Source organism: Elephas maximus, chromosome 6 (genome assembly GCF_024166365.1).
Source record: "Elephas maximus indicus isolate mEleMax1 chromosome 6, mEleMax1 primary haplotype, whole genome shotgun sequence".
Lineage (NCBI taxonomy): Eukaryota > Metazoa > Chordata > Mammalia > Proboscidea > Elephantidae > Elephas > Elephas maximus.
This window is the reverse complement of record NC_064824.1, coordinates 74,753,819-74,777,532: the sequence shown is the minus strand read 5'-3', so window position 1 is coordinate 74,777,532 and position 23,714 is coordinate 74,753,819. Positions and strand designations below refer to the sequence as shown.

The 23,714-nt window shown below is 40.2% G+C and overlaps 1 long non-coding RNA gene across 1 annotated transcript; it reads left to right on the top strand.

The window, feature by feature from the left end:
* Positions 1-18,230: 18,230 nt before the first annotated feature.
* LOC126078441 (uncharacterized) lies at positions 18,231-23,069 on the top strand. Its single transcript, XR_007518039.1, has 3 exons — positions 18,231-19,016; positions 20,138-20,239; positions 22,727-23,069. It is a non-coding gene; the product is annotated as an uncharacterized LOC126078441 (long non-coding RNA).
* Positions 23,070-23,714: the final 645 nt, after the last annotated feature.

Genomic DNA, 23,714 nt, shown 5'->3' with positions numbered 1-23,714 from the left:
TATCTCGTTGAATTTTCTCTACCTTCACCTGAAGGGTATGTTGGAAGGTGTACAGCCTTTAATTACCATCCTCTCATTTGCACGGGTGACTACTGATTTTGCTAAAAGCACCAATACGGAGCTTTATGACACTCAGGGAATTGCAACCTAGAAAACACAGTAAAAGACTCCACTAATAAGAAAAAAAGATTTTACAATTGTAAAACGAATAATACGTGGCCACTTTGCTCCATTGTCCATCAACACGAACCTCCTTTGATACAAGCAATAAATAATTTTCCTACTTTGTAGAGAGGCATAATTGTTCCATTGCCAAGGAAGCAAGAGTGCGAGATTTAAAACGTGGTATTCACCGAATTGCTACATGGCTTTGGGCAAGCAATGAACCTTGTGGTGTCTCAGTTACTTCATCTGTAAAATAGGGATAAGGGTTTTGCACAGGTGTGATGCCTAGACTGATGAGTATAATGATAATAACTGATGGAAAATAATTTTGGCCACTGATATCACATCTCAAGTTAGTACTCGGGAGTCATTTACATCTTCTCTATTCTGAATCATTTTTTTCTTCTTAAAAATGACAAAAGCCACATATGGATACTCTGATAATACAGTTAAAATGGTCCATATCCATATAAGCTCATATTTTTAATGGATTATCTTTTGATAATTTGAATGTATCACTTAGATGTTTCCTTTTTTTTTTTTTTTATATAAGCTACAAAAATACAAGGAAACTTTTCAAGGCCTGCAACCAACTGATAAACTGCCATTTGCTTTCCAGTTCATTGGCAGGTGACACCATGAAGTTCTATACAGATGTTTAGGTTTGAGCCATGAAACTTAGGGTGATCAAAATCAAGTAGAAGCATACACCGGAGACACTGACCATGTAATATCCAACACCCTCTACTTCCGTGTGCATGCCTGCCCAGCAAGAAATTGGAACTCAGATAGCCAGGACCACGCAGACAACAGAGGTGCCTGAAATATCAACTTTGTGAGAGTGAGCATTGAAGCTGGGACAGTTGGGTGTCCTTACGCCAGAGCAGAGGTATACTTATAAGTTGATGAAAGACAGAGAAGTTGAGAAGAGAAAGCTGAGATTCTCTCAGTTCTCACATAGGAATCCTAAGATTATCACATAAGACCTAGGTGAGGGTGGAAATTTTTTTTTTTAATTGCCTTTCACACATTGACAAAAATGACAATGAATCTTAAAGGGAAAACTAAAGGATGGGAAAGCTCAAGAGATCAGTATTCAACACTATGATCTCCGTATTCCTTAGTGTAGGCAAGTGCTGTTTCCCGCTCCCAAACTGATTCTGTTAGCTTCTGACACTAAAGGACTTCCTCACAGCAGAGAGAATTCTTGATCTGAATAGACATAAAGCTTCAAATCTCCAATGTCTCTGAAGAAGCAGTCCTGTATATTAGCCTTTTGACAAGTCGTTCATGCTAAGAATGCTATCCTTTTCCTCCACACTTGCCTCAAAATTACGGGCAACAACTTAACAATTGAATGTGCAGATAAATGGTCAACAGTGTAACAAAGGGGACGCTAAAGCTATCGCCATTTTCATATTATCCTCACCTATCATAGGAACCATAACAATTAGCATTTTTAGCAGGATTGAAACTGCTAACACAACTTCTCCATGTCCTACACCATTAAACTTCATTAGAAATCCCTTCGTGATTAACATTCATCTCACTGTATCCTGCTTGAAGGTTAATAATATCCACCATCTCCTGAGAGAGAGGGAGGGAAATATATTTATTAAATGAAGGCCAGTGTGAGGCTGCCAAGGAGAAGAAACTTCCCCCTCAGTCCACTAGAGGGTGGCTCCTGGAGTCCTGGAGGATGGCTGAGGCAGAGAGGCACAGCTCCAGATCTTGCTTGCCTGCCCTTTACTTGGTAAGATGGAGCAATATTAGTATTCATTGCTCTCCATTTCTCACCCTCTGTAGGTTTTAATAAATTTAATAAAGTCACCTCAGAAATGCCAGAAGTCAGTGTTGACTGCGCCATGGCATGGAGGGAAAAAATACCCACCTACGATATTTGTCTAAAGTAACATCCAGTCATTCTTCTAAATGAACACTGGGTGAGATAAATACATAGCATGGATTAACAGATCCTAAGTTTCAAACCTTCATACATTATATAGTAGTATGTGTGCACCGCAGACACAGATACAGAATGAACGGTGTGTGTGCGTTATAGGGAGAGGCTTCTACATTATATATAATGTATGAGGAAATGCACCCAGCCTTTAGCGTACCAGCTGTTTCTGCTTATAAGACTGACTTATCCTGAGATTCAGCAAGACATTTTGTAGTAATTTTTCTACCTGATTGACTGTTTTAGGCCTAGATCTATACTGACTTATATAATTAAGGAAGAAACATAAATTTTAGCAATGAAAGACAAACTTAAACAAAAAACCCTGTCATCAAAATACGTTATGTTTTAAGAAAGAGGAAGGGGGGGGGGTGAGCCTGTTGCAGCAAGCTATACCTGGATGGTAAAGCAAAACACAATATGCTTTTCCTGTCTGTAATATTGTTCAGTGTAGCAAACCCTTTTGCTTGTTACAGTACAGTAAATGGAGTGTTTAATTTGGGATTCAATGTAGTCTAGAATCAAGGTGCAGCAGTTTTATTACAGAAATACAATTTTACTGGAGGCTGAAGATTTAATTTCCACCTTAACGTCGAGAGCCATAAATGGCATGCCTCTTTCACATTTTGCATAGCGTTTGATATATGTAATTTCTAGCCTGATTTTAGAGTTTGAAAAGGTGGAAGTGTTGCAATATGCAGATTCAAAGGCTTCCACATTTCAGCCACGAATGCCATTTTAAGAATGAGAGATTTTTTCTTTCATAGTCATGGATTTGGGACCGTTTCTTCAGTTCTCTGACCGTGGAGCTTTGCGCCACATCCTTCCTGGTTATTTCTCACTAGAGGGGCGAAGAACACCCTGGTGTTGGAATAGATGTTTTCCTTTTTTTAATATGTCTACTAAATGGTACCCTACCTGAAAGTAAGATGATCAGACGTTGTGCATAGTCTGCCTTCTATTATGTTAATGTCTGTCAAGGTCACATGTTAAAGTTTGTTCGGATGCATTTATCTGGAAACAAAAATTAATTTGTAAATGTGTAGGAAGCATTGAAGCAATTAATGAAAGAAACAATTAAATGATGTTAGCCGAAAAGCTATAGCATTGGAATCCGAATTTGGTAATTGTTTCCTTCTTTTTCCTTAAAACATGTTCATTACAGGAAACATGTACACACAATGCCGCGCTTCCATCTGTCTCTCTTTGCTGCATTAGTTCGCTTCATCAACATTTCATACCCCCTCTTTGCCACCAGGTGGAGCCCTTTGTTTACGGACATCTGTCCATTTCCTCTTTCTCAAAAATGTTACCAGATAAACAGCTCCAGAGCGAAAATACTGTTGCAGATACGAAAATTTAACACCTACAGATAAGGGGAAAAAAAAAAAAAAGTAAAGCTTTTTCAGGCGCTGGTGTAATAAACCTTGCTTTAAGAGTCTTATTGCTCCTAGATTTAATAGCTTACACATTTTCCTATTTACAGCTTCTGCACACCAAACAGCAGAAAATAATACTGTTGTGTGTGCCATAAACAGTGTTGTTGCAGGTCTATTTTATGTAGCACTACCGTTTTTATAATCTCAAATGTTTGGCAAGTGCTGTCAAAAAGCCAAAAAAAAACAATGCTATATGCTTTGAACCTGTTTTCTTCAGTCTTAAAAATATATATACCTCATTGAGAAGAAAATGTTTTCCTTCAGACAAAAGAAAGCATTAAATTTTTTTAGGTAATAGAGGGCGAAATCAAATTCTTCTCTTAGTCAAATTCATCTCTCTTTGATTGAGATCCAGTTAAGGGCAAGTCAAAACCCATCTTACCTTTGGTTCTATTTAGGAGCTAATCAAAAATAACACTATTAGCAAAGGAGCATTTTTCTATGATTTTAATATTTTCATTTTAAGAATTTATTTAAAGATCACCTCATGAACCAAAGGCAGTAACATTAAAAAGAAAAATTAAAACATCAATTTGCATGTGCAAATAACTGTGGAATGAGCTCACCTAAACTAGCTTGCCAATGACCTCAACCTTGATCTGGAAAGATCATTTATTCACAAGTAAAATATTCGCATTTTCTATGTTAACTCTGTCCCAGATCTTTTCTCAAGGTAGATTACTAACTTTGACGTTGGAGGGTCTATTTATGATGTATGCATTTACCAAATTATTATTTAACCATAATTTCATTGCTTTGTTTTTTTTTTTATTTTAATCAGGATTTGCTCTCTTTGTGCTTACATACCTAAAATTTTGCTTAAGTATCTGCGAAGCTTGCCAGAGGAAGCTTTGTGTGGATGCTTTATTGCCTCAGTCCCTGGGTCTGAGAGACCTGACTTTTCCATGGGTATCCAAGCTGGCTCTGCGGCCAGAGGCTGACAGTGAAGGAGCCCTTGTACAACAAAATGCTGGAACCACCATTTTGCTGTCCGCTCGCACAACAATAAAATGGTGGCACAGCAAACAGTTAACTAACACATTGTGCCCGTGAGAGTTGTCTTTGACGGTATTCCACTCTCTCATCGAATTGTCAAGCTTCTTTTAGAAATATTGTTACTAAGTGGCAAAAGGTGTTCATTTCTTTCAAATACATAGAAATGTATGTGAGTATGTGTGCGTGTGTATCTGTGTATGCGTGCATGTGTGTGTATGAAATGCAGAAAGAATTGGCTGTGTACATTCGTAGAATGGACAGAATGGACTGGCCAAAAACTAACACTCAGCTGAAAGGTACAGCAAACCGAAGTAAAAAGCACGGATCCTGAGATTGCTTCTAACAGTTCGCAAAAAGCTGTATAGTGAGCTTGGCCTTGATGGCTCCTTTCATTTTAGCATTCAGTGCATGAAATTTCGAATTCAGAAATTTTAAAGAGAATTTTTTTTAATGTTTTATAAAAATGTGAAGCGAGCCCAAGGCACGATCTTCTCTTCTTTGCCCACTTTTTCTGCTCTTATTTTTTTAATCACTAAAAATGTTGCCTTGGCTCTTTCCGAGTGTGGAAATTCTCATTTTTCTGCAGTGCTTCAGACTCACAGACTCCCTGGGGATGCAGTGAGGAGTTAACCAACTGCACATGGGAAATGAGAAATTTCATGGTTAGAAAAGCTGCAGTCTTTGGTGATTTTCCACATAGAGTGGAAGCCATGAGTGACTTTTTCCTTTTACACATAATGGCTTTACTTGAGCACTTGGCATAGAGTTGCAGGCTCAAATCTGAACATTTTAAGGCATTCAAGCGTCTTACCAAATTTAATTTGAGTTTCCTCTATAAACATTTTCACTATTTTCAAGTGCGTAATAAATAGGTTGCAACAGAACACTCCCCATCCTGTGCTCCTCAAGACAGAATACTGCCCGTAGGCTGGGGCTACTGCCTGTAGAGGAGAAACAGCCCTGAAGACCCACCAGCAGGCTATGCAATAAGTGACATAGACCACCAGGGGCTGAACTGAAACTGCTAATACTTTTCTCATAGGATCATCAGCTGGAGTTAAAGGAGGCATCAAAGTGAAAAGATGGGGAGGCTGACCTGGCTCATTCTATTTGCATGCCTTCACCCTAATTATTTTTTCCACTAAAATGAAATAGACTCCAATAGTCAACTTTACAATTTAAATATATTGGTATCCAAATAAATAACTTTCCATTTAAAAAAAAAAAACTATGAATAATGCATTTTGTGATTAGCAGTTAATTTTGTGGTTACTATCTACTGTTGATTTTCAATAAATACTAAAACACTTGTGAAAATGCAACTTAAATATGAAGTTATTCAGTTAAATTTTCCCTGTTGTACTTTATAAGGAAAAAATGAATTCATTTGTTTTAAATTTTAGATTTTAAATTAAGATCTGTCTCCTAAGAAAGATGAGTGGATCTAGGGCTCACGGAGTAACCTTGTACGTATTCTTGATCTTTTGCTGACAGTCACCAGGGAGGATACATTCTCTTCATAGTAGCTGCTCTACAATCTTGGAGATATTGCAAGGCTTTTACATTCATTAATATTTGTTGCCCCAGGTATCTTAAAAAAAAACCAATCCAATAAATTTATGATTGTAGCTGAGAAATAAATGTCATGTCAATAACCCCCAACCAGATACCAGAAGAAGGATTATGTGATTGTTTAGTCCAAAAATTAAGTTTCATGTTTTTAATTGGTGTCATATCCTGCCCTAAACCTATAGTGCTTAAATCAAGGGTGACCACATTAACCTGGAAAGGAAACACAGTAACAACTCCTTTCATCCCCTGGCTCAAACGTTTTTATGCTCGACCCTAATTTTTGTTAAAACACTTTCAGGAAAAGACAACAGGAAACAGTAAACATGGCAACACCATGAAAATAATTTTCTGATGCACTATTTCTTTCTGTGTTCAAAGAGTAAGTTATACAGGCTGCAGGGGAAACTGCTATATCATTAAATATGATGCAGACTAAACAGAAACCCTCCCAGCTAAATGGATTAAAAAAAAAAATGGATACCCCTGCTAATTTCATAAATCTTGTTTCCAACCAGACTGAAACCAGGAATCGACTCTCTCTCTCTCACATCAATGGCTTGAAACTGTTGTGCATCACAGTCGTACGTTCAAAGGGAATCAGGAGTATTTAACAACAACTTCAGGGGCAGGGATGCAATTATAACTGACAGCCAAATGTCTGGCTTGTCTGCTACAACTACCTGTCAAGATTGCAAATGGTCTTGAGACTTTCAGATCTAAACAGTGAGTCCAAGTGAATGATATACGGATAAACAACAATACCACAAATCATCAACACAAACCAAAAAAGTTGCTGGCGCTGATAAAGATTTCAGATGTCAAGAGTTGGCCAACTGAGTCCCTTAATCTTCCCCGCTCTCACCTCCAGCCTCTTTTCCAAACAAAAATCTTGTTAGTGGTTGAAGGCCCAGCAGGGAATGCTTTTACACCCAGTGCCAAATGCTAATCCTTCACTGAAGCCTTAAATATACTTAAATGTCTAGATTATGCAGGCAAAAGGGATTCCAGCAGAAATGACATGTGGAATATAGAGATTTAAAAATTTGGCTAACTCTTTATTATATTTATTGAATCTCTTCGTCAATCAAGGATTATCATAGAGGACCACATTAAAATTCGATGTTTTAGTTACCATTTAAGCAAGAACCAGCATGAAAGTTTTTGTTCCTTCAGTGTGTGCTCCAGAAAAAAGTACTGAGTAAGTTCCCCGCATAGATGACATAGTATGTCTTAACCTATCTGGGTACATGTAGTTCTTCATTTTCACAGATGCCATATTTTGTTGAAATATTTTTTTTATTTTGATATAACAACATTTGACAGGCATTTGTGATTTATAAACGAATACAAATGTCAGACCATTCTTATCCAAATATGAATAAACAATTTTGAGGGAAAATCAGTAAAAAAAAAAAAAAATCTTATTTTATAAAATGGTTTGAATTTGTAATTAATTTTATAGTACTAAAGTCTGCAAAAATAATAGAACAACACTCAACACAGTTTTTTCCTTTAGTGAGTATCAGTGAACTTTTCAGTTCCAAAAACTCTTTTTCAGTTTTCATAATGTCTCTTACGGTAACTAAATATTATGTCATTTCAAGCAAATTCCTTTTCTGCTGTTTTTGCCAAGGTGCTTAGATTTAAGATTTTGAAAGCATTTCCAAATGTATTTCCCTTTTGAGACGTTCTTCTCTAGGGCTCTGGTTCACACTTTTGTAGTTGTCTGTTCCAAATGCATTTCGAGGTCTCAGCTTTCTCAATAAAAATGTCAAATCTAGAGGCCTTTCAGAGTGAAAGCCGTGAACACAGAGGCACTTTCTGCATAGCCAATCTGATGGTCCCTTCAGTTTTCATCAGAGACTCCCTTCATGTGGATACACACATAGCAATTCACCAAACACAGGACCATCTTATGCTCTTTCCTGGAAATAGCACTTCCAGAAAATATGCTGACAAGAAGAAACAGCAGGACTGAGAGAAGTGGCCAAAACATTGGCAACATCTTAACAGGCACTAATTAAATGTCTTGCTTTAAAAATATGGCTGAAGAAAGCCAAATAAAATAACTTCTTACAGATGGTTTTAGGAACTAACAAGACCTATAGGAAACAACAGAGTCGTTAAGATGATTGTCCCCAAAGTCTCCTACAGCCATTAGTGATTAGAGGCGCTGTTCGCTTTTGGAAGAAATGATCAGAATCTGTCTGAGGTGATGCTGTTTATTTTTTCCCCTCATTTCTCTCCGAAGGGAATTTTGCAGCTGTCTGAGTGCATTAACAGTCAATTACTGAAATGGCCAGTCAAAGATAGAAAGAGCATTGGCAGCCTTAAAATCTATTTTTCTGTTGGGGTACAAAGCTATCTTAAAAACAAGTGCAAACACCAGAAGGGAGGAACTGTGTATCATATCCATACCCCCACTTCAACACATAGTGGGCTTTTGATAAGTGTTCATTCATTTATTGAACAAATATGCCTTCAGTGTTTAAGCCAGGCACAGGCTAAGATTTGGAGATAAAGTAGCCAAGAAGACAGACATATCTACCTCATGAAATGTACAGTCTGTGTAAGAATATTTGTTGGGGAGATGGATGGATGGATGGATGGATGGATGGATGGATGGATGGATGGATGGATGGATGGATGGATGGATGGATGGATGGATGGATGGATGGATGGGCGGGTGGACAGGAAAATGCTTCTTAAAAAAATGTTTCTCAGACACAGGTCTGGTGGTCTAGTCTGATATTCCTTTCAGATGAGAACTTTGAATGAGTCTCAGCACAGTCAATGAAATGTAGAGCCAGATCTCCAGGGCCTCAGGTGGGATGGCCCAAGACAAACCCAACGATCGGCCCTGCACGGGGCTGGAAACAGGTCCTGCCGTGGTGATCTGAGCTAAAGATGAAGGGAGCTCCAGAGTTAAGTGAGGTTTCACAGGATTTTAGAACCCCTTCAAAATTATTGTTACTACTGGAATTCTTGGTAGAATCTGGAAGAAGAAAAAACCAGTTCCTGTCAAGCTGATCCCAACTCATGGCAATCCCATGTGTGTCAGAGAAGAATCGTGCTCCCGAGGGTCTTCAACAGCTGATTTTTCAGAAGTAGATCACCAGGCCTTTCTTCTGAGGCATCTCTGGGTAGACTCCAATCTCCAGCCTTTCGGTAGCAGCCGAGCATGTTAGTCATTCGCACCACCCAGGGACTCCTCGGGAAGAAGAGCCTCTGATAACAAAGGAAAACATAGACCTAATACTTTAAAAAAAGGTTTTTTTAACCTAAGAATAACTAAAAGATTAAAGAGTATGTATAGGTCTGACTCTTGTTATAGGTCTGACTCTTGTTAAGAAGAGGCCTGTGTTTCCAGTGTTTTGTATAATGTGCCATCAGAAGATCTGCCTTGCTGGCCCGAACTCCCTTTCACTCTGTCAGGTCTCTTGATCTCCTTGCTGGTTTTTTGCTTGTTTGTTTGTTCAGTTTCTTCCCATTTGTCAATTATTCCGTTGCTTAATACTGATGTTGTACACCTTGTCTACACCCACGCTGCAAACCTGGGTTTAGCAACAAAATGACTTTTAGAGCCAATAAGACTCCGTGGAGAGGCTGGAGATGGTCAAACCCACCTTCTGCCCAGCAGTGGGCTGAGTGCTTTGGGGAAGAAATGAGCATTGAGCTGTGGGCTCTGTCATGTAAGCATCACATAAAGCTGGTAGGTTGGAAACAATGAGTCAATCCAGCCAGGCCACTGGGGAGGTGCAGGGGAGAGATTTCATGAAAAAAAAAAATCCTGCCAAGCTGAATATATTCTATAAAAGAACGAGTTAACTTAGTTTTCGTTATCCAACTGGCTGCTTTGGCATGTGACGAACAGGAATTTCCAAATGTTGGGTTGATGGGCTGGTTGTAAGGTGCAGTAGTTAAGTGCTTAGCTGCTAACCTACTGGTCATGGTTCAAACCTACCAGCCACTCCTCGGGAGAAAGATGTGGCAGTCTGCTCCCGCAATGATTTACAGCCTTGAAAACTCTATGGGGCAGTTCTACTCTGTCCTATAAGGGTCGGTATAAGTTGGAATTGACTTGATGGCAAGGGGCTTGGTTTGGTTTTGCCAGGTACCTGAACCCATGCAACCACCTGTCCCATGTCATCCCTTGAATCAATACCACCCCCTCCTTAAAAAAAAAGAAGAAAAAAAATCCTACTGGAACCATTGGGAGAAAGTGAACTTGCTATGGATGAGGCGTCATTTATGTAACATCACACGTTCACTCAGCAAACATTTACTAAGAAACCTCTCAGTGTCATTTGCTGAATAGCTCTACGCATGCAAGTTGATGTAAAAGAAAGACTGCTGAAGGAATAATTAAGGACAAAAAAATGTATTTAAATGTGGCATTAAGAACACACATTTTAGCCTTGAAGGGGTTCAAAAGCTAAAGGAAGGGAGGCTGAGTTTTTGCTTGTTTGTTTGCTTTTGTTTTTTTCCTAATGTCGTAAGTAGGAAATGAGCATTTCAGGTAATGCTATGGAGGAAAAGGATGGGATGATGAAGATGATGGGAGTTACGATTTTACGTGGTGAATGTTCATTGTATGCCTAGCACTGTGCTGAATACCTTACATTAATTTTATTTAACTAACACAACAAATGCGTTAAGTAAGACTTATCATTCCCATTCCACGGATGAAAAAAACTGAGGCTCAGCGAAATTAAACCAGACTTCTAGATGGTGGGTGAAATGTGGATTTTAACTTCAGAGTCACCTGCCCTCAAAGCCCACAGCAATTTACTGCTTCTCTGATGTGGTCAAATTATTTATATTTGAGGCTGTTAATTATTCAGATCAAAATCTAAGCAATTTTCTCTTACAGACGTGAAAGTTGGGTGAATATTTTTGAAACCATGTTTGGAAGACCATTAAGATAGTCTAACATTCCCATGTATTGTCCAAACCTTAGTGATTTCCATTAATTTCAACCCTCATTCTTTGTGTTCTCTTTTACATCAGACTTTTCCAAAGAGGTGCCACAGATATAATGTTTCAGATACAAAAGGTGTTGTCCCTTTTCCCTCCCAGGCAGCACAGTATTGCCCCCCACCAAAAAAAAAATCAAACCCAGTGCCGTCAAAGCCGACCCTAAAGAAGCCGTGGCAGTTAGGGAGCCCATACAGGGACAGATATGTGATGCTTAGCAGGACTGTCACTGAGAGGTCTGAAGTGCTGGCACGGAAAAAGAAAAGTAGAGCAACTGAATTAAGGGAGAAGGAGAAAGAGAAAACAGCTGTCTGTCCTGTCTTCCTCTTTTCAGTCCCCAAAGTCAGCACTGTGGTCACTCATAGCTGCCACCATCTCCTAGCTAGCCGCCCCAACCACAGCCTGGCCTCATTCCAAGTCCCTCAGCAGAAGACTGCTTCCAGAAAAGAGCAAGTAAGGTGTGTGGACATAAAAGACCCAGAAGCTTTGGCTTGTCCCGGACAATGTATAAACTCAGGCAAGCCAAGAACCTCTCTGGGTCTCAGTGTTCTTATCTGTAAAAATAAAATAATGATAAGGTCCATTTCACCAAACATTGAACCTCTAATGAGATCATGTATTTTTAACAGCTTTATTGAGTTGTAACTGACATATAATAAAAACAGCCCATATTTAAGAGATAACGCATTCAAAAGGACATTTGCAAACCATAAAACTTTTCATCTCTGCCAGCTTCAGAATCCGTAATTAAAAGTAGCTCCCTAATTTTTTAAGCCATTTTCTGTTTGCTTTTTAAGAGCCTGCCTCACTGGGCTGTACCTTACCTGGCCAATTTCATCCCTCACCATTTTCTAAGACAGATGCCCTGATAGAATAAGGCCAGCCTTCTTCATTCAACATTCTTTCAACTGACCTTTGCCTAAAAGATCCACAGTGTCCTCCAGGTTCCCACCGTTCATCTCCTAGCAGCCTCATTCTCCCGCATTCATACAGTCCTTGAACACTGAGCCATAAGCAGTGTCTTAGGTGCTGGGGACCTTCTGTGAGCACCTCATGGTAGCTCTGGTGTTCCTCTGTCAGAATCACTCTTCCCTATGGGAATCCTCCTGGCTCCAGACCACTTTCCTCTCTGAAGTCTCTTCTCATTCCCATTAATTAGCCATCCTACCCCTTCTTTTTCCTACAGCACTTGTAGGAAGCGACACAGCACCGTAGGCTGTGACATAGAGTTTAGTGTGTGCTTTTGTTTTGTAAAATCCTCAAAGGTGTAAGCACCTCACAGGAAGCTCTTTTTCCCACGTCCTCATAACACAGAGTAGACATATAAAACGCTTAAAGACTGATTTCCTAAGAGTACAACAGAAAGGCAGGGCCGTGTGTGACAAACTGCCCAACAGAACAGGACCCACCATTGCCCCTTGGTGGCACCTGCGCTGTGGCTGTTTGGATGTGCTGGAAGGCGGCATTCCTGAGGACAGACTGATTCACGGCTTGTCCAAAGCCAACCACAGGGGAAGCCACGCTCAAGGACATCTTCCTGCCGCCAGCGAAAGACGAGCGTCTCCTAGCAACCAGATTCCAGTGGCTTCCTGTCCTCGGAGTCTGCCCGGTGCTCACTGCTTTGTTGCCTAGGGTTCTGCATTTTGACATCGCTGATCTTGACGTTCACTCTACACTCTGAAACTTGAGGCATCAGGGCTGGCTTGCAGGCTAGCCAACTAACTAGGTTAGAGCTGAGGTACCATTTCACTCATCCTTTCAACCATCATTCATAACTTTCACAGAACAAAATACTTGCTCTTAGCCCAAAAACGGTGAATACATTTACGAAATATTTTATTTATATCAGAGCAGCTGGTTTAAAAGATACATAAAAAGGGAAAAGTGTATATTCTTTCCATCTAATAATCAAAAACTACTCAGAGCTTTTCAAAAAAAGATGCTGTCTCCTTCAAAATCTGCTATAGCAATAAACTTTAACTTGGCAAATCCACAGATGCAGAAAAAAGGCAAGCCAAATCGGAAGAAAATGGCCCAAGATCCTTAAAAGTCTTGATGGCATAAAACTATGTATCTGCTGCAGCTATGTATCTGTACAGCATCTCTTCCTCAGTGTTCTTTCTAGAAATTTCTAACCTCAATTCTAATTGTATATAGTGTTGTATTTTTATTTTAGTGCCATTGGATTTAGCTGTTGATATTGCTTTTAAAATTTTCTTTTATCTTTATCAAATATTCGACAAGATACAAGAAGTGCCTCATCTATTTAAAAAAAAAGTATGCAGACTTCCTAGTGAAAAGCTCAAAACCCACTCTAAATGTCTTCTTCATTCCAAACATCCCATAAACATGAGTTAAAATTCTGAGTCCTTTTCTCTTTCAAAAAGGAAAACTCAGAGATGAAAAGTGAACTAAATGCCCAGAGGCACATGTAGCGCAGCAGTAAAGGGCTGGTAAATCCCAGAACTCTTCCCACCCAAAGCACAAATACTCGGTATTGCCCTTGGTCCTGAGCAGCAAACTAGGCCTCTGAGAGTCTACTGATTTCTTATTTATACGGTGAGCTTAGTCTCTGAGGAATCAAGAGTTCTTAGGAGGCATCCTCCATTTCCCTTCTTCCTCTCCCCCCTCCTCCCAGCAAAAAACAATCACAAAGTCAAGAGTCAAAGATTATTTCTATCTATTTGAGCTGTGGCAGAGTTTCACTACAATCTACCAGATAACTGCCACTAGCATTTGTCTTTTCGTCATCTACTTTTGAAATCTATCTGTGGATGGATTTTCATTAAGAGATGCTGAATATTCCCTAGGACAGAAGGTAGGTTACTTGAACTCTTCTTTTTGGGGGGCTCTGTATATGCTGGGGAAACCCTGGTGGCATAGTGGTTAAGTGCTACAGCTGCTATCGGCAGTTCAGATCCACCAGTTCTACTCTGTGAGTCAGAATCGACTCAACGGCAGTAAGTTTGGTTTCGTTTGGTTTGGTTTGGTATATGCTGGTCTCAGTGGTGCAGAATTAATCACGAGGTTAAAGCAGAGCACTTCTTTACTCATTACTTGATCATTAAATGACTTGACTGTGGTGGCCAAGATTTCCCTTATTGTTCCAGACTATGCTCTCCCTGAAATGGTCAGACACCTAGCAAGTATCTTTAGCAAATGAATATCTTTAAAGTTCATGAAGAACTTTTGATTAAAAGGAAAACCTGTTCTTTTGTCACCCACTTAGTTTTGTTTCTTATTCTTTACCTACCATGCAACTTGCGTTCACTTGATGAGTGAGTAAAGGTGAACTCAGCTTAATCATATTTTTCCAACGGGGGGAAAAGTAACTCTGACTTCTCCTCTGGTCTTTTTCAAACATCTACTTGTAACAATGCAAAGAGCTGAGACTAGCAAGACTCTGGGAGGCAGACCTGTGTCTCATTCACCTGACCACAGTATTCAAATTACTGCACAAGACACAAATGGTTTAAGAGTAATAAGCCTGGATTTCAGCCTTAATTATTTCCATTTTTATCATGGTTTACACAATGATTGTGAATAAACAAATAGATTAACCCATTCCCGTTGCCATCGAGTCAATTCCAACTCATAGCAACCCTATAGAACAGAGTAGAACTGCCCCATGGAGTTTCCAAGGAGCGCCTGGTGGATTCGAACTGCCAACATTTTGGTTAGCAGCTGTAGGACTTAACCACTACACCAAATAGATTAGGTGGTATGTAAAAGTCAAGCAGATGGGGAGGTGGTACATAGCATAGCAGTTGTCTGACTGTATAGGCCTTCAGTCCCAGCAGACCTGGGTTAAACTCCCAGGTCTGTCATTTACTAGCTGTATGACCGTGGGCAGGTCAATTGACTTCTCTGCCCTGACATTCTTCATCTGTAAAACAGGGATTGTGATAACTGCTTGTATGAAGATCAGTGTAAGGATGAATTGAAACAATGTATGCAAAATGTATGCTGAACAATATGGGGACCCTCCCAAAAATTTTGGACTCTTTCTTTCTTCAAAAACTTTATAATCCAGTTGCTAGTTGAGAAGACACCCACAGAAAAAGTAAAATAGCAGTCAGACAGGACATTTCCTGGAATGTTGTTCATTCTCAGTAGGGTAAAGTCTATACCTGAGACTGACGCTGCTTGTGTTACTTACCCAGGGTCCACACCTGAACCAACCAGGGCAGTCAATGAAATAACATTCAAGACTTCTCCAGCAAATATTCATTGGCACTTACTGTGTGCTAGGCACTGTGCTAGATGATGGATATATCAGTCTTCCTGGGGCTTGCATTAAGTTGCATTCAGGGACTGTTATAGGGGTTTCATAATTAACTCATTTAACCCTGCTGATGAAGCTAGGAGGGAAGTACTAGTACCAGTCCCATTTTACAGATGAAGAAACTAAGCACACAGAGGTTAAATAGCTTGACCAAGGCCACACAACCAATACATGGCGAAACTTCATTGGAACTAAACAAAGTAGTGTGAGGGTCTGCCCTCTTAACACTCATGCTTTACTGCTTCCTGACAGCACCTGGCCATATGAGGCAACTATTTCATGTCTCTGGTTTGTTTGTTTACTGCTCTTTTCATACAGGGATGCCCTAGATGATAGGATGGGGCATTGCCCTTTTCTTTTTTTCAGCCCTGAAGACTTCAGAAGAGACCGTAAAATCCCTGGACACTAATTAGGCCCTACATTGACCAACCTGTGTGTCAGTTATCACATTTCAACCAATCTCTCATTCTTTTAGTAAAAATTGTAAACATACTACGATGCATTAAAAAATATCTACCTTAGGTGGGGTTTACTTCATATCTAATAAAACAGATTTCTCACTTGAAGGTTATTGCACCCTTTGAAGTATTATGTAAATAATCCTAGATACAAATTATTTATAAAATTAAACTATCACCTTATAGCAGAATAAAAATCATGCTTCTTTTGACTCCCGCTCTTGGGCATAAAGGCTTTTATGTAAAGACTTGAAATCTGGAGGGCTAGGATCTGAACTTTTGCCTCTGCCCGTCTTGTGCTTCTCCTGGTAAAAGGCAGAGAACACAAACCACCAGCAATAGCCAGAGTGGAGGAAGAATGTTCACCTAGAGCCCAACATTTCCTTCCCTGTTTCTTCAACTATGTTAGGAAAAGAATGTGAAAAAGAGAGAAAAAAAAAAAAAAAAGGAAAACTACCTCATATTTGCAAATGGAAAACACTGTAAAAAGAGAAAAATGGCTACCCAAATAGTGTCAGGATATAATTTTTTTAAAGGAGTGGGTGCTATCCTTCAGGCGCTCTTTTCAGAATCTAGACCGTCAGGGGCACAGAGCTGACAATTAGAGCAGGCTCTAAGTTTTGTGTTTGGTTAGCAAATAGCATACAAAGAACAAAATTGCTCCCTTGAAGTTAAAATCAAAGCACCCTCATGAGCAGCCTTATGTACATCCTACGAGAGAGTACGCACATGTGTGCAATGGTGGCAATCCAGAGAGATGCGCAATTCCCAGGGGCTGTTCTAAACAATGACAGATTACAAAACCCGAACGTGATGTATTTGAACGTGAACACACACGCATGCATGCACACACACACGCACGTGTGCGTGCGCACACACACACACACAGGCTTGCTTGTGAAAAACACTGCCAAAGTCCTTCAAAGCCAAAAGTTTAGAACACGTGTTATGGACAGAGCAACAGCAATTTCAAAATCACTCCATTGATGAGTCGATTCCTCATCTCTTTTATCACTTTGGCACACATTCAGGAAATCACAGGAAGAAAAATCTGAAGCTGGAGACAGAAATTTTAATTATAAAACAAAGCCACCCACCTTGCTTTCAGGGTCAGGAAGTACAATGGCCTTCTTTTGCCGCGAGAATGAACTGAACACCAGTGTGTTTAGTGATCACACAGATATATAAAATAAAAAGAAATAGTGTTTAAAAAATAAAAGGTGCAATATCTCAATCCTTCTCATAGCAGTTAAATAAATAAACAGCAGCACACTGTGATTCTCTGGTGCAAGGCAGAAATCAGAGTCCTCAAGTCACTGTCCCCCTGTTTTGCAAAACAAAATAAAACCAAAAAAGCAACAGCAAAAGGTACTGTCTGGCAGGAGGAGAAGGACTGTCCAACACCTTGTACGCTCCTGGGTCCCTCCCAATGCCTTCTCTTGGTGTGGTCTGTAGCAGCTGCAGCCTCAACACCAATATCACCACTGGTTGCTCAAATGTCACAAAAGTACACTTAGAAATGAGAGGAAAGTGACTGACACAGAGATGCCGAGCCAGCCCCACTGCCACTAGAACTGCCCTAAGTGCCCAAACAAGGAGAATAAAAAGAAAAGCACATTTTGCAGTAGAATAAATTTTTTTTTTTTTTATTGAGACCGCGGAAAGTCACATGACCCTGCATGTAGCCTTTTAGGAAAGCAACCAAAATAGTAAAGAGACCAGCGGGGGCTGCCTCTTTCTTGCCGCAGCCTCTCCACCCGTCCTGCCGCATGTCCGCATTCTTCTGGGCGCATCTGTGGAGCTATTAAGTGGGATAATCCCTCTGGCCTTTGATACATTTCTGGACATGATTATTTCATTACTCGCAGTATATCAGTAGGATCATAATAAAAAGGACTTCTGACAACCTGCCAAGAGTTTTGTGGCCTTGTAAACACAAAAGTACTCTAATAAAATTTTATTAAGTGTTAAAAAGTCATAAAAAGTGAAATAACATAAACTACAAAATTTACTGTCCTCAGCAAATGCTGAAAATATCGTCCACAGTAAAATTAAATTAGCATGTAATAGACAGAGAAGCTGTGTGAAGTGGATTTAAAAGAGGATCCAGGGAAAATGACACTGTAACCCAATATGGGTCACGGGGATTTAATTCGGATTTTTACCCCTCAATGTGAATAAATGTGCTGATTACAGACAAGAGCTCCGGGGTTACTGGAGTCTCACACATTGTCAATACTTTGGAAGAAATAATATATTGCAGATTGTAACGAGGCTGGGAGCGCGCGTCGTGGGGGCAGCCGGACGCGGGCCGGGCGTCCACTAGGGCGCGCTGCGAGACCGGGAATCCCGGCTGGAGCGCCCACGCGGCCCGCCGCCCGGAACCGCGCGCACGCCCGGGCCCGCGCCCCCCTCGAAATCATATTTACAGTTAGGTTTTTTTTCCCCCCCTCTTGTGACATTTTCACCAAATAGGAAGAAAATGAAGTGGAAGTCGAGCTGTGCCGCAGGCGGCTGTCGGTCTCCACTGTCAGGCTCCAGGGCGGGAGTGGAAAGCGGTGCTCAGTTCCAGGGGGCGGGCAGGCACCCCCGCCGAGCTCCCCCGCGCTGGCCACGTCTCTAGAGAGGCCGAAGAACCAGTGAGTCTGAGTCCGATGTCCGGCTCCTCCAGGGCGCCCAGGGCGCGGCAGGTCGCTGGCCTCGCCGCGAGTTCAAGTGCGTCCCCTGCGTTGGACGTCGCAGCTCCGGGACAGACCTTCTCCCCCGCTCGGCCCCCTCCCGGGAGTTCAGTGTCTCCACCGCCCCCGGGGCCCCTCGCCCCGGCCCTCTCAGCTGGGCCCTCGGCCTGGGGGCCCGAACTCGAGCGCCCGGCTCCTGGTCGCTGCCGAGGCGCTCGGGCAGAGGCGGCCGGCACCTGATGCTCCTGGAGTCGGGGAACTAGCCCCGCTCCTCCCCGCCCGCGGCCCATCCCGGGGGTCTCCCAAAGCCTGTCCTGGACGCTCCGCCTGGAAAAGAAGTCTGACTTCCTCTCCACGCTGCTCGGAGGAGAATCTGGATTCGGCAGGAAACTGCTAGAACACCCAGCCGGCGCCTTTGCAGTCAGCTGGAGAGAAGCAGCTCCCACCCAGGTCTTGCCTCCCCCTCCCCCCGAAAGCCCTGCGCAGGTTTGTAAAGAGGAGTGAGAGACCCGAAAAGTATTTGTCTTCTACGGAGAAAGATGAGAAAGATGGATGCTTGTTAGCTAGAGGTGATCAGTGGGCCCCGTCTTGTTTTGCAGCTCTGAAGTGACGCGAACGCTGCTTTTTGAAAAGTCGATTATCAGTGTGTTAATTAGAAGTTAGTTCAATTTGGAAATAAATGAGCAGGGACACGCTTCCTGGCATCATTTTTACTCTGGGATGTCCAAGGCTTTAATCTGCATTTACAATTTAGCTACATTTTGCCAGAAAGTAACTATATATATATATATATATTCTTTCTTTTTAAGTAAACACGTTACTAAAGCCTAGGGAAAGGTAAGTAGAAGTTACCACATCAGATCCTTCAGTTTCCTGTAGAGGGTTGTGCAGATTACTGAAATGGGGACGCCTTATATTTTTAATTTTCCACATGACAAGGGCATTTGGCTTTCATCTGGCAAGGTTAATGTTCAAGGGCAAATTGAGCATCCAAGAATCTGTTGATAAACAATATTCATTTGACTCTTCTACCTTGAAATAAATATAACTTACAGTGGGAATTATACCCCTTTGTTTGAGATTTTTTTTGTTATAAGTTAGGTGGGGGAAAAGTGTTCTTTAACAATTTAAAAAAAAAAAAAAGCCTGTTTATTGTCATCTGCAAAGTACTGAATTTGGAATTGCCTGGAGCATTGGGGTTAAGAAAGCAAACAAGCCACCCTAAATGTGGCTTGGTATTTGCTATCCAAGATTTTGAGAGCTAAGAAAAAACAGAATTAAAAAGAATGAATATAAATAATAAAATTCCATTTGACTCAGTGTGCTTGCCCTGGGGGAAGGGACTTGACAAGTCAGTGGCTTGCCTTTGAGCCATTCCCTGCAGACAGCAATTGTGAATGTGGCCGGTCAGTGTCTGTCGCCTTTGAAAATGAAGGCAAGTATGTTTATGGAAGTATAGAAACACATTTTTCACTGCATAGAATTTTCTCAACAGTTCAATCTAAAAGTTTTGCGTTTAAGAATTTATGATATACATTTCTTCACTCATTTATAAAGTTCAAAAGGGAACTTTTAATTGTATCATTTGTTCTGTGTTCGCATTTCAGATTGAAGTTCATCTGTCCATCAGAAAAAAGTATTTTCATAAATATTAAAAACAACATCACGACTGTTATTTCTAACTATCTCCAGCTAGATACATGATTGCTGTAAGTAGGTTTTGTTTTTGTTGTTTTTTTAGCAAAATTGGTACTGCCCTACTCAGGGAGTTTAATGGGGAGGAGTGATTTCCAAGCCTGTAAATGCAATCTGTATAAAACTGTGAGATCAAACGTTTTGGTAAAGAAACTTGGAAATTAATACATTTTAAATGAACATAAAAATGTTTTAAATTGGTAATACCGCACCATTCTTTCCCCCATCGAAAAAAAGTCAGGAACTATTTCCCATTTTATAGAAAGGATATAATCAGGTACAAGAAAAGTGTTACCATAATACATAGTCCTGTCCAGACGGTAGATAATTTTGACTGTATTATGAAGAAAGTAGAGGAATATTCTCGGTCCATTATACGTTTGAGGGACTTGAAAAGGCAAGGAGAAGTTCGTAAAAACATTTTACTACAGAAATCTACAAGACCATTAAAATATAGAAGCCAATTATATTCTGTTTAAACAACTGAGAAGTATTTTTAAACCGCCTTTTTAACGTTGAAGTTTATGTGTACTTTAATTAGTACTTTTAAATGTTCCAAATATTTAATTATATCAGCTATATGATTTTAAAAAATTGAAATTTGTTCCATTTTACTTTGTGTATAAACAGTTGAGAAGTATTTTATTTTAATCTTTCTTTTGTATACATGGAATAAAATTAAACATGTGCCTTGTTGGAGTAAAAAGCAATCCAAGTTCACTTTTCTCTCCAAAACTTGACATTGAGCCTGATCTCATAGTTTTTATGCACACAAACTGCTATTAAAATCAATCTGGACATGTCAGCTTAGAGAGAAATTTTAAGACAGTGCAAGTTTTATGTGGAAGAATATAGGTTAAAGTGTGAAATAGCTAATAGAAATGAAATAAGGAGGTGTACTCGTAGCAGTCACTCATTTGGATGATCGTTTTAAAGATAGTTTTGCATTCAGGAACGATTTCCGTGTGCTCCACATTTACAAATATCTGAATCATTCTGTCCTTCAACTTAAGTACTCAATAACTGAATACCAAATTTATGTATTTTAAGGAGACTAATACTAAACATATGAGAAGCAGATTAGCATCATGAAAGAAAGCAACCATTTAAAACTGCATTTTAAAATATAAACTTGATTTTCATTTCTGACAGAAATCTTGCGGCCAGATCATCAGTTTCCAGATCAGTTTGAAAACAGCATATAAAACTACCCTTTCCACATTAGGAGTTCATATTTAAGTTTCCTTAACTGCAAAATCACTGAGACAGACTGTTTTATGTTAAGGGCCATTTCATGTGTTGGCCACATCGATTACATATGAATGTATAAAAATCCTGTTTAAAGACCAGTAAAAGTGAGGAAATTCCAAGTCAAGCTGGCTGATTCCATTCATAATTCATCCCGAGTGGCTGACTTAGGAAACTTGCAAACAGTTTATAGCTATACATACAAAATAAGATGACTTGCTTCGCAAGCGGGGAAGCCAAGTTAACTTTGACCTTCCTGCTCTGAGAGGCTTAAGTTGATAAAACTATGGAATGTGGGTTAAGCTTTTTGGTTCCCCAGGAGTTTTCCAATCTCAACCCTTTTTGGATTTCGCTTTTTGAAAATGTAAACACGGAAGGACAGCTTTTTTGTTCTGAGATGGGCTTGACTTTCACCCACCCGTTTCCTTCCTTCTTGCACGTTTGTTCAGTGAGTCTTAGGAAAGCTGGGTGAACGGAGGCCCTGCAGTGAGGAAATAGCACCATTTCTCCCATCTCTTCAGCTATTCCTACCCCCTGCCCCCCTTTTATTCAGAGCAAATTGGGCAAGCATTTAGTACTGACACTCACTTGGCACAAAGTGCTGCAGACCGAGCCCTAAGGACTTTAGGGGATTAGGAAGAAATCCATCTAGTTTTAGCATCCTGAGCTGGGGAAAACTGCTGGGGAAGCCATGCCTTGCAATCAGGAGCTTCCAGGCTGTCTTTCCAGCCTTAAGCAATCCATCTGCTCGTTTTTCCAAGTCTGCACTGTGACCTGATGCCTTCCTGGAGTTACAATATTCAGGAAGACTTTAAAAATATTTTCATAGAATATCTTTAAGCATTCTGAGTAATTGTAAACTTAAACCAGACTAATTTTAAGGGTGAAAACTGGCCCAGAGCGAGTCTTTACATAGTAACTTCCATCTGATGGGAACTTAACTTACTTTTTTTTTTTTTGAAAACATGGGTTTCTGGTGAAACAGTTGCCATCAATTTAGTCAGAGGAGAGATCCTCAAGACCAGTTAATATCCACCAAACACGCTTCATTAAACTGGAACAAATATGACACCGAATTACTGGCTTCCCATTTTCTTGAATGTGGGTCATTTTCTATGCTTACAATTTAACGTTTGAAGGGATTTACGGTCTTTGAAGTACAGCGGTTTGCCACCTGTTTGGCTAGGTTCCTGAAAAGTTGGGGGCTCTGTTCCTACTTTGAAAAGCCTAGTGATTAAATGTCTCCTGGCTAGAGTTTCCACGCTCACTGAAGGCAGTGATACCTGCAGCTCTGAGACTCTCCTTTGCAAGTCAGTGCCTGCAGATCCTGTGTTCCAGACTTCATTCTTCTAGGTCAGAGAGACTAAAATAAAAGCCTGGAACCATTCGCTCACCTGGGTGGAACCATAAACAGGTAAGCTTTCATAATGAAGAGCTATTTATCAGAATTCATAGGTGCTTAGAACTGGAGTAACCAGTGTTCAGACATGACATTCTCATGCTGGAGCAAAACACAGTAACTGATGCCAAATATGCCAGTCATGAAACTCATTTAAGTAATAAAACAATGTCCTTCTAAAAGTTGTAGTATTATTTCTACTGATGAATGCTTAGTATTTTATCACCTTCTGTGATATGGATCATCCTACAGGTAAATATTTCTGGTGAAAGTTTGTGTATTTAAAAAGAAAACATCATTCACAAATGAACAATAATCTAGGAGACAGCTGTGACTTGTTTCTAAGAACTGTAGGTATGCTTACTTTCACCAGATGAGGCAACACGTGCCAAAGCTCCTTGTAAACTGTACCACGCCCTACAGATGAAAGGTGTTCGTATCTAGTTAAATAATGTGATTTGACTTACCACATTCACCAAATAATCTGCATACTCCCGCTGAAGCGACTCAACTTGTTCTCCTTTGGAGAGGTTCACTAATTGCTTGCAAAGCCTGGGACAAATATGGCGTCCTCCAGGAACCTCTTACCAAGAGAGTTTTCATCTTAATATTGAGTAAACATTTGGAACTTCATGAACTGTATATGAAATTCACATGTACATGAAATTCTAAATGTTTACCTAACTCAAATTCTAAATGTTCGTATGGATATTCTGATAAGTGAGGAAAAGAAAATAAAAATAGATTCCAACACAGTTCTGGATTAAGGTCATGATTAAATAGACAACCAAGTTGACAGAAATTGAGTTTGTCAATCATTTAATTCTTTATAATGAATTGGA